Consider the following 16,063-nt stretch of genomic DNA (forward strand, 5'->3'; position numbering starts at 1 on the left):
TAGTAATATGAGCTGTTAACAGACTTTCACAAACACGGGTGCATGTAAAGCACTTTGTTTAATATGCATTGAAAAAAAAAACGCTATGTATTTAAGAACATAAGAAAGGTTTGAGAACGAGAAAAGGCCATTAGGCCCCTCAAGGCTTGTCCCTTGTTATCACAACCTTTTCCCATACTGGGAGTAACTCATTTAAAAGCACAGACTATATTTTTTTAAATGTTCCCCGTGTTTTAGATCCTACTACTTCACCTGGCAGGCTATTCCGTGCATTTATAACTGCTCTGAACTTACTTTTACTCAGCTTCCACTTATGCCATCTTGTTTCTCTCTGTGCTAAATTTGAAGTAGTGTCTGGGGTTAACTTTATCTAAACCATTTATGATTTTAAAGACTTCAATCAAGTCTTCTCTTTCCCTACTTGGCTGAAGAGATGACCTTATTTTAATCTGTCCTCATAGCTCATGCCATTGATTCCTGGGATCAGCATTTTTAAGTCCTCATCCAATATTTCCACCCTGTTCATTTTATGCTTATAACGTGGATTTTTACATCCAATACTCAATCGTTTAAATGTCTTAATATTAAAATTAGTTTGCCACAAGTTTGCCCAGTTATAGAGAAGGTCCAAACCCTTTTGAAGCTGGGCTGCGGATTCAGAGTCCACTACTCCCCTAAACTTAGTATCATTTGAAACTTAACAATCTTGCAATGTGAAATCATTTATATAAACGAGGAACAATAAGGGTCCAAAGATAGACCCGCTAAGTAGATCCACCCCCAGTCTGATTTTACACCTCTCTCAATTACTCTGATTTCTGTTTTTTAACTAGTTCTGTATCCAATTACTTGTCCTCCCCTGTATTCCTGCTGATTTTAAAAGTAATTAGTCTTTCATGTGGAACTTTGTCAAAGGCTTTTTGAAAATCAAGATCAATTATATCATGTGTCTGTAACATCCCCAAAAAGTAGGTTTGTCAAGCATGACTCCCCTTTTCTGAACCCATCTTAGCTATCTCCTATAATATTGTTGCTGTGTAAAAGTCTTCAAGCTTACCTCTCAATATTGCCTCCATCATTCTACAAGTTACGAAAGTTAAACTAATAGGTCTAGAATTCCATGGAGCCTTACAACTTTAAACAACTGCATTTAAAAATCGAAATGTTGCGTAAAATTACTGAAAAACACACTTACTCAATGGTAAGCAGCATTACGTTCAAGTTCACTTAAAAATGCATGTAAAAAGGATTATCTTCAACAGAAAATAAAGCAAAGTATGCAATAGCATAGTATCATGCTTTTTTTACTTATAGAAAAACTCAAAAAAATAAAACTGAATACCACTCCCTCCACAACTGATACATTAATCTTGATGCATACTTTAAACAGAATATTGACTTCTTAGCGATTTCCCATCAAGGATGATTTACTTGGACCGGAAGGAATTCAATTAACACAATAAAAGTATTGCAATTGATCTGGTTGATAATGTACTTTCAAATTCCAAACGAGACCCCATGGTTTCTTCTCAGGTCCACTGCTACTGAACTATTACGTCAACTGACTTCACTAAGCTTTCCCAGTCAAATCTGACAATGACGAATACCCAACAGCTACAACTATGAAAAGTACTATGTAAAGTTAGGTTGGGTTAGGTAACCATTAAGTGTACAATGATGCAAGCACATCAGCAGTCATTTCACTAAAGGGGTTGTGAAGCAAACAAATAACCCTTTAATAAAAAATAAATAAATACAAAAATGTTACATTATACAGAGACAGTTTAAATCCCATTTGGTAAAAACCTGAATCAGCCAATATTCAAAATGTATCAGGTGGAGCATCAACTAGCTATATCAGGGTTAACACTTGCATGTTAACACAATCTTCCATTGGGCCCTTCAATTGTATTCACATAAAATCTAGGTATCCCACTTCTGTAACTTGAACCTTATCTACTGTTAGTATGGGGTCTTACTTTAAAGGCTCGTCAAAGCGAACAGTGGCTGCACAGTGGAAGACAATGTTGATACATGCAGTTAGCGTCTCTACATCCTTAGGGCTGATGGCCAGATTGGGTTGGGTCAGTTCACTGCTGATAGGAATGATCTTCTTGTGGAAGTCAGGATTGTCCGCCCTCAAGAGGTCAAACAGCTGGAACAGTGATAAAATAAATACAGAAATACAGAAATAAATGTATTTTCAACAACAGCTGTTTTTGTTGTATGGATTTTGTTGTGTGGAAATAGGCCACAAATTAAATAGTTAATATATAGTTAATACACTGGATGGTCCAAACTGCTATGCTATGCTATGCTATGCTATGCTATGCTATGCTATGGGTGGTGGGTGGTGGGTGGCACTCCACTTTTAAAAACTCCTAAAGTTTAGGAAGCTTCTTACTCAAACTACTCTGTAAAGTAGCATCTGAAGGTTAAGTTTTCCCTTTTCTGAGCTATAGAGCTTTTTGTTTTATTACTTTATAACTGAAAAGCTAACTCTGCAACATTGTCAAGGAAACAAGTTAATACAATGCTAAGAAGCAATTCAACCAAACATTACTCACATTTTCACACAGGTTGACAAGAAGCAATATATTTATGTGTACTGTATGTATGGATTGTTATAATATTTTGACATTTTAAAAAATCCTTGTTACTATCACAACTGGCAGCGAACGTACTGCATGACAAGCCATATCCCATTTTGCTGTAGATAATCTGACTCATAACTATAGCAGGTGTGCCAATTTGGCACCTTGGCAACCATAGATGATGGACCACTCACATGACCCACCCACAGTTTTTCAAGTCTATTCTGAAAACTCACCACTCCAGTCTGCAATTCACTCCGCTTTGCTTAAAGTAAAAGAAAAATAATCAATTTCCATTTTACACATCAAACAATTTCAGAAAGCTTAAGAGAGGTTTTAAATTAAGCTACTGAGTAATTTGGTTCTTGCTTTGTAAAACTAACAGATGTAAATTGCTGACTGGAGTAAAATCAGAAATGACCCCAGTGTACATACTATCACCCTTTAGTCAATTACCTGGTGGATTATTATTATTATTATTATTATTATTATTATTATTATTATTATTATTATTATTATTATTATTATTATTATTATTATTTCTTTCTGGGCAGACACCCTTACCCTGGGCAACTTAGAGTTGCATACAAAATAAAATACATCTTTGAAATTTAAAATACATCTGTGCTCAGCAAAAGATGGCAAGCATGACCAACTCATGTTTAATGGATTTTCGGGAAAATTAGTAGGAACCTAGTTTGTACTTGCGGATTGTACAAAATTTCCTCCAACTCATGTGTACAATTTTATTCTGCTTTTGAAAAGGTGAAAATTAAGGATAGGCCAATTTTTGTAAAATGCTATAACCTTTTTCCTGTTTGATCTTGTGAGAGTGTAGCCAAGTGGTGATGTCAGGCCAGAAGCTGGAATAAAAACAAACAAAATAACTGGTGTTGCAAAAGACGCTGCGGCACCGTTTATTTAAATAACAAAAATAAAATAAATATTTAAACCTAAACACTGCTCACAGAGCAAAAATAAAGGGTTAAACAAAAACAAAAATCACAAACACAAAACACCAAACAAATGATCCAGGCCAGGCTGGGCAAATCGCCTTCACTGTTCCTAGATTATTTTTACTATACTTTATGTTTCGTTTAGTTTCTTTTTTGTTTCTTTCTCCTCTTTTTCTCTTGCTCTGTTCTCTCCTCTGAACAACCTACACAGAGTGCAGTGAGCTACAGGCTTTTATGCAGGTGAGCATCTCCTGATTACCAACAAATTAATCACTTAATTCGGGAGATGGCCACCTTCTGCACAAGGTTTTTAATTACTACTGGCAGAGGATGAGCTGCCGACCTAGCCACTGCCATTTTAAATGAAAATCACAACAAAACAAAAACGCATGGCTATGTTGTAACATTTACATAATAAATCATATTAACAATAAATAATAATAATAATAATAATAATAATAATAATAATAATAATAATAATAATAATAATATAGAACAAATATACTTTATAGGAGCAGGGCTTTGCCCTGCGCCCTTCTCCTGTACAGGGCTCCTGGCCTTGTTACAGACATGTTTCACAGACTTAAGTAAAATTCACTAGAAACCAAGTTTGCACCTAACCCTATATATTTGCAATGCAATGCAGTATCACTATGCAACAAGTATTTAAATATGTACTTCTTCTATGAGCATTATTAGTTAAAGAAGAGCTTGCATGGTAGTTCACAATGACACTTCATGTCTCATTAGTTACATAGCGACTCCAGGAATGGTACTTTCCTGTATCAGGTACTGCAGGGTATGTATGGGGCTCATCTTATAGAATATATTTCTTCTAAATGTGTACTTTTGAACCGGAGGATACCAAACAACTATTAGAGCGGCTGAAAATACAAAAGCAGCTGCCTACACACAGTCAATGCAGCAGTTAAACAAGGTTAAACAAATAAGGGAGTGTGGCAGAGCAAAGCTCTGCCCTTTTTAAATTGGCAGGGATGGGGTTAATTTCCTCTACCTGCCTGGGTTTATTATGTTCAGGTGGCTGGGGTTGATTAGTTGATTAAATGATTAACTTAATTAACGATCAATCAGCGCCCAGCCACCTGACATAAAAGGAGGCCTCTGCATCTCATTTGGAAGGAGGGAGCTGAGGAAGCAGGTTGGTGTTTTGTTGGTTGTGATGTTTCAATTTTCTAAATCCAGTGAAGGCATTGCCCAGCCTGGAAACCTTTATTTTGTACATTTTGCTTTTTGTCTTTCTTTTTGTGTTTCAATCCCTTTGTTTTGGCCCTTGTGCCTTTTTATTTTTGTATCTATTTATAATAAAAGTATATTTTTTTGAACTGCAGTCTGTCTCTGGGCCTCTATCCACTCGCCAGCCTGTCACAGGGAGTATGGTAATATTGTGCTGTTCAGTCCCCTGATGTTCAGATTCATCGCTATCTCTTTGTTCCATGTGTCCTTTGAATTGTAAGGATGTCCTTGGTGTGTTTCAATACCAGCCTTTCTAGGAAAAGCAGAGAAGTTCAGTTGCCAAAAGCTTCTTTGTGTTTCGTGTCAGTCAATGCCTAGTCATGTCTGTGTTTGTAAAGACCTTTCCAACCCTTAGAGAAAAGTTAAAAAAAAATACCATGGGGAATCTGTTAATATATTAGTGCATTACCCTGAAGAAACCTTTGCAGATCCAGCTGTAGACAATATACAGTAGCATTCATGTACTGATATGGTACCATGGTAGTACAATTTTTTTTTTTGAAATCACTAAAAAGACTCAAATCCACTGTTAAATGTTTGATTAACAACCTCAGAACCCAAAGAAACCTATATCATTTAGCTAAACAGTGGCAATATTTAGATCTACTGTTTAGATTAATTAAATAGACAATATTTAACCAATTAATCAATATATTCCTTACGTGAATGCCACACGTCTTACGAATTGTAATCAAGACCCTAAGACTTAAAAGCTTGTGATCTTGACCCTGGGAAGAAGGGTTTGCTAGAATCGGACCCCTATGTTAAGTGTATTATCTATTTCTTATAATCTACTGCCATACTTCCCTTCAGTCTGGGGCCAGGTGTTTTTTGTGGTCATTCTGAATGTGGGTCTTGTCACAGGCCCGGTGCAGTCGACTACAGCGTGGGATTCATTAAGAGGAAACTTCTCACCACACTGTAAGCAAAGTAGCTCTTCATTGTTTCAGCAGAATTTCTTAATGTGCTAATTTGCTACTCAGCCTAATTAGGCTAAGAAAATGATGCCTTCCCCTCTTGGGAGTCTTTGTTGAATGGTGTATTTCTTTACACAAGCCATGTCAAAAAGCACAGTTGGAATCCCCTGGAGCCATGCCAATCATTTGCTGCTTTTACACTTGCGATCTGGAATCATTTCGAAAGGATTCCGAAACATTGTGTTCCGGAAGGGTGCATCTACACTTGTATAAAACAGCAGGGTGTACTTCTCTCAGGAGAAGAGAATGAGTGTACACACAACATCCTCGAGCACCACCATTTGAAAATACTACCTTCTTCAGTGCTTGCGGTGGACGTTGATGAAGAGGATTAGAAAAACATTTGGAAAGGTAAGCAGCATATATTTAATCTTATTTAACTTTCTCTATGTTCATGTATATAATGCAGAGAATATTTAATCCCGGTATTTGATGCTACCGCCTAGTTAATCATGGGAAGGCAGCAAGGTGATGATGTGGCTGGCTAGTCTGCAGTGCCTCCTGGGAATTTTCTCAAATCGTTCTGGAACGTGTCTTCAGTGTGGTTACCCTAGAAAATATTCCGGCTGTGCTGGAATCAAAACCCAACTTTTAAGTGGATAAAAGGTAGGGTTTACACCAGCAAAATCTACCGGAATACATCTTCTTGGCTGCTCGTTCTGGAATATTTGTGCAAGTGTAAACGCACTTATTGAGTCTCTTGAAGGTTCTGACTGTGGTTTTGTAATGTTTACACAATATGACTTCAGCAACCTGAAGAAAAACAATGCATCCACAGATCTACCTAATACTGTAATAGGCATAATAAATAAGCATTTAATGACAATACATTATCATGTGTTTATATATATATATAGATATATATATATATAATATATATATATATATATATCTATATATATAGATATATATATGTGTATATATATACATAGATATGTGTGTGTGTGTACATAATATATATATATATATATATATATATATATATATATATATATATGTGTGTGTGTGTGGAGCCTGTGTTACCATATCAGAACATCAGCAACTTCAGAATATGTATTAAAACAATTATTCATTTTAAAATCGTACAATTTGTGGCTATTGGCAAAGACATACAAACAGACTTCTAGGAGGATATGGAGAGAATGACTGTTCACTTTAAATTAGGGAAACGAAGACCGCAGGTGCTTAAAGCTGGTATAATCCAGAGGGTGCTGCAGAAGCAGGCGCAGTCATTAATGGGCACTGACTGTGTGTGAACTCACAGCTGCTCCAGTGCAGGCTCTCGTCAGCAACATATGCCATAATTAAGACAGCAGTTTTGGGCCAGTCTGAGAATTGGCAGTAGAGTAAACCAGGGAAATGTATGCTAATCTGGTATTAATGAGTGAAACCATGTAAAAAAAAAAAAAAACTAAAAAAACATATCCCATGCCAGGCATATAAATAACACATGGCAGGTGCCACTGCAGTATAATGAAAAAAATCATCAACAGCATTTAGAACAGAATCTCATAACAAATGTCCATGCATAGCTTAAAACCAGACAAGTATTTCTAAGCCTTGAAAATCTCTGCCAAGTACCGGAAGTGTCAGTGCTGTGATCAATGCAAGCTACACTGAGAGAATGTGGAATAAGTTCTGTGTCAAGTTTCATCAAATTTAGGAAACCTTTATAAATTCAGATATTATTGGCACACTGACACGGTTACCCCTCCTCAAGACTAAGCCCTATCTCTTTTCATACTACTGAACTGTGACACACTAATTTTGTATTTCATTGTTCACAACAGACATTTATCTATTCAGGTATGTTATGTTTCTGTAGGCTTGAGTACAGCTAGCATAAAAAAAAAAAAAATATATATATATATATATATATATATATATATATATATATATATATATATATATATATATATCAGTCTGTCCAGGAAAGTATCCAGAAAAAAGAGAGGTGCTTAAATTCAAGGTGTGGTGCCATAAATATTGCCTCAAAAAGCCAAACAAGAAATCCATCCTTATGTATTAGACTAAGAGGAAAATACTCAACTAACTGTAAACGCATCAGAAGATACATTTGAACATCATAGATTTGCACAAGGAATGGAGGCAATGAGCTCAGAGGAACATTGGAAAACAAATCAGCTAATTGTTATAGGAAACAGCTCGCAAGAAAATGCTAGGTTGTCAACTGTTTGCAAAATTAAATAATCAGCTTTAGTTCTGAATAGAATCCAAGGCCTATGGTTTTCTTTCACTTTGCTGTGTGGGTAGCTAAATAACAGCTTTTCACATCCCCCTAATTGCACCACAATTAAGACTCCTGACGGATCTACAATACACACAGCATAAATATTATAGCAACCCAAATATCATTTAGAAAGATCTCAATTTGCTTTTTAAGATATCTCGAAATATTTAGAGACATCTGTAAATCATTTGCAGATATTTTTATGTAAGATATCTATAAATTAACCATGAGATATCTCAAAATGAAATAAAGATATCTCAAATGGATTTACATATACCTTTAAATAATGTTTTTCTATCATGGTATACTATATCATGGTTTGAGACATCTCAAAATAACTTGCTGTTCATTTAGAGATATATCAAAATCATTTTAAGATATCTTGAAATAACTTCCTGTTCATTTAGAGAAAATATTTAAAGATATCTCAAAAACATAACTAAAATGATTTAAAGACAGGTGAAGATGCATTTTAGATATCTCATTTAAAGCTCCATTTTAAGATAGATGGAAATCATTTTGAGATATCTAAATATATTTTAGATACCTTAAAATGATTTAGAGATATATTTAAATATTTGAAGATATCTTCAAATATTTAGAGATATCAATAAATTAATTTGATCTATCTTTAAACAATCTGATTTGCCATATAAATATTGCATCTAAGCTGTTGTGAAAATATAAACAAAGATGTATTGTTTGTTACAAAGGTTGCTGTGCATGAGAGAAATGGTTGAACAGAAATGTGGTTCTTATAGGTTTTTATTCCCTGACTAAAACCACAGTTTACATGTACAGTACTACGGTCTTTTGGTAAATTCTAACAATCATAAACCTGCTCTACCTCAGACTTAATTATGTTAAATTAATATACACATGAGGGAAAACACCAGCAGGGTTAATATATAGTGAAAGGGCTGTAATATTCAGATAACTCAAATAGTTCATGTGTTAACACATTATGCAAATGTAGAACTAGTAAAATTATTAACCCTTTGCGGTCCTATGTTGGACCAGGTCCGGCTTTACAATTTTCCCTTTCCAGTCCGATGTTGGAAAAAGCCGAGATAACCTTTCAATGGCCGAGTGAGACCGACAGGATCCAAAAGAAGACAAAAAAGGAAAATATCTGAGCAATACGCATAGCCCCTGCACCACAAAGGTAACACGGACACAAACAAAGAAGATAGCTGCTTCCGCATCCAGCGCTCAAAGAATATCTAGAGCTATTTGAGATGTTATAGTAATAAAATAATGACTTAGATTGCATTATTGAGGAGTTTGGTGATACAACGAGTGAGCAGGAGAGGATTTATCAATATGCACGACTATGAAGTGGTATGTGAAAAATACAGCGAACAAGGGGTGGGGCTTGGCTGCAGATGCAGTACTGATGCCATTTTGCTATGCAGGGCCTTTTAAACCTGTTTTACTCTGAAAAAAAAAGTGTGTATAAAATAAACACGTGTGAAAATAAACTGGATCTGACGCACCTGACAAGCGCCGAATAAATGGACCACTAAGGGTTAATTACTTAAACTGTAAACTTCACATTATACAGGTGACTGTGTAATATGTCCCACAGAGAACAGACATTATATGAACTCAAAGGCAGCCATATAATATAACCTGTAACATAGCTTCAGTACTCAGTTACTACAATTCACCATTGCAGTCTGCTGGCTAAAAAGGATGCTGTCTGTGGAGTAATAGACATCTTGAAACTGTGGCTTGAGAGATTATTTTTTCTGTAATTTTCCACTGTTCTTCAGTAAACTGTTATTATCTTCATCCTGTGTGCTGCAAGATCTCTTTCTGCATCTTTGGAAAAATCAATCTGTATCACATTTGGCACATTAGCGTATGCTGGGTATGTAGAAAACCCACATACACAGATACTGTAGCTATTATTCAATATTACTGACAGTGCTTTTAGTCCCATCCCACCCCCCCCCCCACATCACTTTGTATGCTGAATGGTTTGTGTTTGAAAGGGAAATGCTGTTTATATGCTGTATTATCCTAGACAGGTTTCCCAGAAACCTAATACAACTGTAACTGGTTGATATGGTTTATAATGACCAGAGATTATACTCATTGAATAAAGTGCTGGGGTTGATTTATAAACAAGCTCAACTTCTATACTGTGTGGCAGAATAGGGGGAGGAAAGAGAGAAAATGTAGTCCAGGGGGTTTTGGTGCAATACTACATCCCCCAGAATGCCAAGAGAGTGAGCCAGGCTGAGTTACACCTGGCTCCAATGGAATGAGGGACACCTGCCTGTGATTAAGCAGGCTGGTAAAAAGAAGGGTGAAATTGTTGTGTGGGAGCTGTGTGAAGAACAGTGAAGAGATGGAAGACGGGAGAAGGGAGACGAGAGACCAGAGAGGATGAACCTGTGCGGCTCTCTTGAAAATGTAAAAGGTACTGTGTATACTGTGTGTTTTTTTGAAATGATGAATGGCTTTGTCATCTGGTTTTAAATTTAGGGATTGGAAAAAGTTTAATTTGTACTCCAGTAGGAGTTAGGTTTTTGTTTGTTTGTTTGTTTGGGTACAGTGTTTTGTTTAAACCTTTTTGCTTTGTGTAAATAATAAAAGTGCACGAAAGTGGGTGAGTGTTATTCCTGCCGTTGTCTGTCTTGACCGACAGTCACATTACCACAATTGGTATTTATGATAAACACAGTAAATAAAAAAAAAAAAACTGATAGTAATTTGAAACATGTTTTCTTTTTTGTCTGGACTTGCACATAATCATGTAAGACAACATCCCTTGATCAAACAAAAATGGGACATGTATAGGCAATACATTTTTCCACTAACTAAAAAAGAAGTGGGTTAACTTAATCCTTTATAAAAGCTTTTCCAGCAAAATACCTAGTTGTAGATATGTATGACTTAATATTCTCACTTATGACTTCTCTTTGGTTCTCTTTATACTTAAAATACTTTAAGATGGTGAACTTTTATAAGAATTCAAAGACCCATTCATTTGCAGACTCCCTGAATGACTGCAATGGATTAACAATCTTAATATTGTACAGAAACTTTAAAACACAATGACTTCCTTAACTCATTGTAGTTCTCCATACACCTTAACAGGCAGCCTTACTAGTAGAACAATGCTGTATTAAAGACATGTTGAACAGTCCCAGTACATATTGAAGAGGATAGTCTATGCCAGAGTCAGAAGGGTGGTGTTATTTGATCAAGCTCAAGGTTAGTTAAAATCATGTTGTGTTTCTTGTGGGATGAAACAATAAAACCACCATTTAATTGACAATTGTCAGAACTGAGTTATGTGATTCAAAGACTTCAATCTACTGCTTATGAACAACAATTACCTCAGATTGTTAGACCAAGGCCAATGCAAAGTGTTTTATATCCTGCCTTGCAGTTTTAGTTAATGTCTCTTGTCTTATAACTTGTCTTATTTTTTTTCAGTTCATTACTGCAGAATGTACAACGCCAGTGAAAAGTCTCAAAGAAGATCACAAGAGGGCTCAGCATTGTTTTCAAATTTGATATGATGTTGTGTTAATTGTACAACTGCATGTGTCAAATTGAATCAAACTGACAATGTGCCGAAATCTGCTGCTTTCCGTAGAACGGGTGGACACGTTCCTTATAGTCCAAACAGCAAACCTTAATTCACTCCATATACGACTTGTATAACAAAGCTGTGAAAGATAAAAAAGCCACCAGTGGAAAAGGTCAGAAGGTGGTCAAATGGGTTTTATTTCCACCAGTTCTGGCTCAGGAAACTTCCAGGTGCTGCATTGGACCCCACTTTGTAAATGAGTGCCAGCTGTAATACTGGTTTAAGTAAGTCAGGCATGAGGCACAAGTTAGTAATAGTGCTTTCTGTACAGACGAATACCTGAAATAACCCATCATTTTAGAAACGGACATACCGAACACTTTCAGGAAAAGCAACAAGCTTCCTTTCCAGCTTCATGTGTACAGCATGTGCTTGTTATTAGGTGAATGTGGTGCAATGAATAGACAAAACTGCAAGAGTTGTCTGACTTTTCTATTCCTATTTGCTGATCTTAAAGCCTTACTGCATAACCTCAGCTAAGACACATCCCTTCAGCAACCACACCTGTTAAGTTACCAGGACTCTCCCCTGCTAATTCCAGTATGACAGGCTTGGGTGGACTAAATTGCCAAAGTGGTCAGACATCCTGACACATTTGTTTGCTCAACACATGCTTTTGAAAAAGCTTGTACTGATTTTTTTTTGTTTTTTTAAATTACCAAATAGTATCATTTTGCATCACTGAAAAATCCCACTGACCTACTCACATCCTAAATTAGTTTAAATCAACAATTGGTATGCTATGTGGTCTTTCGAAGGCACTTAAGGGAATCTAGTGTCACTGAGGGTTTTAAATCTGTCAAGCGGAACAGTAGCAGTGTGCTTTGCTTTGACAGACGACAGCTTTGAACAATTGTAATGCTTGATAAATTGGTGGTTTTTTATTTGCAGGTCTGCTCAATTTAAAGATGTAATTTACCAGTCCCTTGAGAACCCTGCAAGACAACATGTTCATGGTGTTTTCAGAGTACTGAATATGATCAAACTGCAGAACAAAAGACACAATCTCTTGTCAACTGCTTCAAAACATGACAAGTCAGCATCACTGCTCATACAAAAGTAATGAAACACATAAAGTAATAATGAAACACATATAGTAGTAATGAAACACATATAGTAGTTAGCACATATTACAAACTAGGAGTATGCACTTCAGACTATTCAAATATGTCAGATTAATATTTCCTGAATTAAACCCAGCAATATTTGCACTGGTGGATCCATACATTTGCATGTGATTCACAATGTTTTGTGTGTTTTAAGACAATATCCTGTCTCAAGGTAAAACAGTGTATTCATTATGCTGACAACCATAATAAGGAAGTCAAGAATAAAACAGTTTTGATAGATCCCATTCCCATGATCGAAGCATGTCCAGATGTAGTAGACTGTACACTGTAGTTAGTGAAATTAGCTCACACGTCAATGGGAGTGGCAGAACAACAAATGACTATCCCCAATTATTTTCTCCACCCTTGATAGCCCTTCAGATGTTCATGCTGCAGTTAAATCATGAACATTACTACTGCACTTTTTAAGGTTTGTGTTGCACACACCCAAAGTGTAACTGAAACTGAATTATACCCCATTTAGGGGCACAAAGAAACACCAATTACCCAACTTCAATGCAATAATTGCTGTTTTCCATCTTTATGGTTCTTTTATCTATTATGGTTTTTACTGTGCAGATACACAGTAAACAGAACAAAAATGTAACTCGTTGAAATAACAGCATAAATTGTACAAAGCATTGTCTGGATGTTAGCATCCCCAGAGTGTCATTCCTTTGTATTCTGGTGCTGCCTGTAAATCCACCACCAACAGTGTCAAGAATGCATGCTCTCTTTCTAAAACAATGCAAGAATTCAATTATAAACTCATCAGCAAGTTCTGAATGGCTAACTACAGACTTGAATAGAAACATTTTGGAAATAGATAGAAAGGTAATCCCCTTAGTTTCCTGTAATGTTTACATCAAGAGCTTATACATACCACTGTACTTATGGACAAAGAACTGAATCTGGAATCAGTCTTCACTGCAATACTATAAACACTCCTTTAGGCTTCTCCAATTTTGCATCCAGTACCTATTCACTTCACAACCAGGTCTACTTGTAAAGTAGTTGGTGTCTGGTTTGTGCTGGAAAACAAACATTGAAGTCCAGTCCCTCGTATGCAGTGTGAATAATGATCTGATCTTTCATATGAAGCCTTATTCCCAGATGTAAAACCTGACCTTCTTTACATATAAAGCAACTTCAAACTCGAGTCAAAATTACCCTGAGGGTTATTCCCGGCGAGTCTGTGCAGTAATAGTCAAATCTGTAAGGACTATTAAATATTGATTTAGGATACTGTGATTTAGTTTTGGGAACATGCATTTTTTGGAGGGTGTTCAAATTACAGTGGGAGTGAAGTCCATACATACCAACGCTCTTGGTTCTCTCTGTGCATTTGCTCTGTCAGTGAACCCCTTGAAATGTGCAGACTATCTTGTTTAAAGCTGTCTCCAAGACTTTCTATGGTATGTGGCCAGAATCTTCCATGTACACTTTCCTATACATGCAGGTAAACTCAGACAGTATTGGTATATGGACTTTCACCCTCATCTCTATACTCATTATAAGAATCAAAGACATCTAGTTTGATTTGTATCCGAAGATATTTAAATAGTGAGCATGTAAACTCAAATTACACAGAGGCCCTTCCTCTATGCTAAGATTAAGTTCTGGAAGCAGACCCCTTTATAAGAAAACACATTTTATCAAATGTTCAACAGGCTTACAAGGCATGGATGTGAATAACACGTGACCACATCTGATTTGAGTTCATGTCACATCTATAGAGCACCTCACTGGTGAAAGGTTATGATGTCCTGAGAAGATCTTTCTGTTCAGATCACTAATCAACAGCAGTTCATTTACCTTGCATTTCATCATGTCTTCAATCCGTTCCTGCGTGGACTGGCCGGCCTTGGGCCTCACCAGGATGTAGATGTTTTTCACATCAGGACAGGAGCGGAGCAGCTTCTCCACCAGCACCTTGCCCATGAAGCCAGTTGCTCCAGTGATGAGGATGTCCTTTCCTGCATAGTAACCAGCAATGGATGCCACAGTGCTCTGTCTCTCTGCCATCCCGTTCCCAGCCTTGTGCTGATGGCACCTGCAGATAGAGGAGGGGATCAGAAAATGAAATACCAGACTGGTATTATTAGCACACCAGCCTTTGTTTTCAAATACCAGCCACCCGGTTCTGCTTTTTTATGTAAATACAAGGACGTGGTTGCCTGTCTCAAATGTACCAGTGTGTGTGTGAAAAATAGCAGTTGCTTGGATGGGCAAATGAGAGAGAAGCTTTTCATAGTACTATTGCAGTTGACTGTGTTCGTACTATGAGTTACAATGCTTTATCTTTTTTTCTTTAAATATAATTATTGTTAATTTACCATTCTTTCTTAAGCTTATCATGCTTACAGTGTTATCACTATTCTATACTTTTTTCACACTTTGCTATACTTTTATATTACCACAGAAAACCTTTATAAGTGTATGCTGGGTAACGGGTAAATTAATTATACTGATAAAACTCTCATGTGCACTTCCAAGGTTATTTAACCTGTAGAGAAACATTGTTCCCCTTTAAATGATGTCCAAGGTTAAAATAAAAACCTTATATAATGTATTAAATTAATGTATTTAAAGTCTCTTAGATAAATTTTGAGGTACACAGGTAATCTGGTATTCTTATATTAGCATTTATGCTTATGGTTAGGTATTTTAAACAGTGCTTTACAAAGTATTTTCCATTACAATATACAGTTGCTCAAATAAATATTAATAAAAAATGAAGCATGCCTCTGATTAGGGATTGGGAGGCACCAAATAATGTTTCTTCTTGTGCAAAGCTTCAGAGAATAGAACCCTTTCTCTCAGTTACTTCTGCTGTTCTTGAACTGTATAAATAAATTGTGTGCAAAGCTGAATGGATAAAACAGTGCAGCCAATGTGAGGCCCACATTAGCAAAGAAAGAGGACACATAATACATCTCCCAGAATGTTTATGTAGGCTGAACCTAAAAAGAAGTTTGAAATCAACCAGAACATTAGTGTTAATGCATTGTTGTCAATATTTCTGATAACAGCAACAGCTTGAAGTTGAAGCATGAACAAATAATAGATTGCTGAATAGCTAAAAAAAAAAAAATTAAAAAAAGAAACATCCTCAAGCAATAAAACAAAAACATGGCAAGGTACAGTGGCACAGTGCACAATAACTCAATAAATTTGATAAGACAGCACAGTAGGAGTTGCCATGGGGCTTCGATTACCACAATAAGTGCATTTTATTATTTTTTATGGACAGCCTACATACTGTATTGGCTATTACTGCCAATTACTGACACACCTGCATTGCTACAGTGGTAT

At 36.2% G+C, this 16,063-nt stretch overlaps 1 pseudogene; it reads right to left on the bottom strand.

The window, feature by feature from the left end:
- The window catches only part of LOC121319644, a 55,540-nt pseudogene that overhangs the window by 23,008 nt on the left and 16,469 nt on the right, over positions 1–16,063 (bottom strand).

The sequence above is a fragment of the Polyodon spathula genome, chromosome 8 (assembly GCF_017654505.1).
Source record: "Polyodon spathula isolate WHYD16114869_AA chromosome 8, ASM1765450v1, whole genome shotgun sequence".
In the NCBI taxonomy this organism is placed as follows: domain Eukaryota; kingdom Metazoa; phylum Chordata; class Actinopteri; order Acipenseriformes; family Polyodontidae; genus Polyodon; species Polyodon spathula.